Source organism: Limulus polyphemus, unplaced genomic scaffold, assembly GCF_000517525.1.
Source record: "Limulus polyphemus unplaced genomic scaffold, Limulus_polyphemus-2.1.2 Scaffold1133, whole genome shotgun sequence".
Lineage (NCBI taxonomy): Eukaryota > Metazoa > Arthropoda > Merostomata > Xiphosura > Limulidae > Limulus > Limulus polyphemus.
The window spans coordinates 289,374-289,812 of record NW_013666743.1 but is presented as its reverse complement, the minus strand read 5'-3'; positions in this window follow the sequence as shown (position 1 = coordinate 289,812).

Below are 439 nucleotides of genomic sequence, written 5' to 3'. Positions count from 1 at the left end.
TTTCATAAAACATAATGAGAGTTTTTTTACCAGGAAAAAAGATGAATAGAATCTTTAACAATAGAATTAAACCGACTACTATTGAGAAAGAAGTAGTTTACAGTGTAGAATGTACGAACTGTAATATTATATATATATATATATAGTAGGGGAGACTGGTAGAAACCTAAGTACTAGAATAGCAGAACATGGACATGCTCCATCACATGTCTACCAACATTTTAAAGATACAGAACGTTGTAATGAAAATAAAACTGTCAGAATTATTTGTCGAGAACCTAATATTAATAAACGTAAAATAAGAGAAACTATTGTAATAAAGGAATACAAACCTTTAATAAATAAAACACAAGGAGTAGGTTTATACTTTTGCTAGCTCAAGGTTATGTGGTTGACGTCACCAATTGGGGTGAACTTGAGTGTCGTGGATAATTGTGCC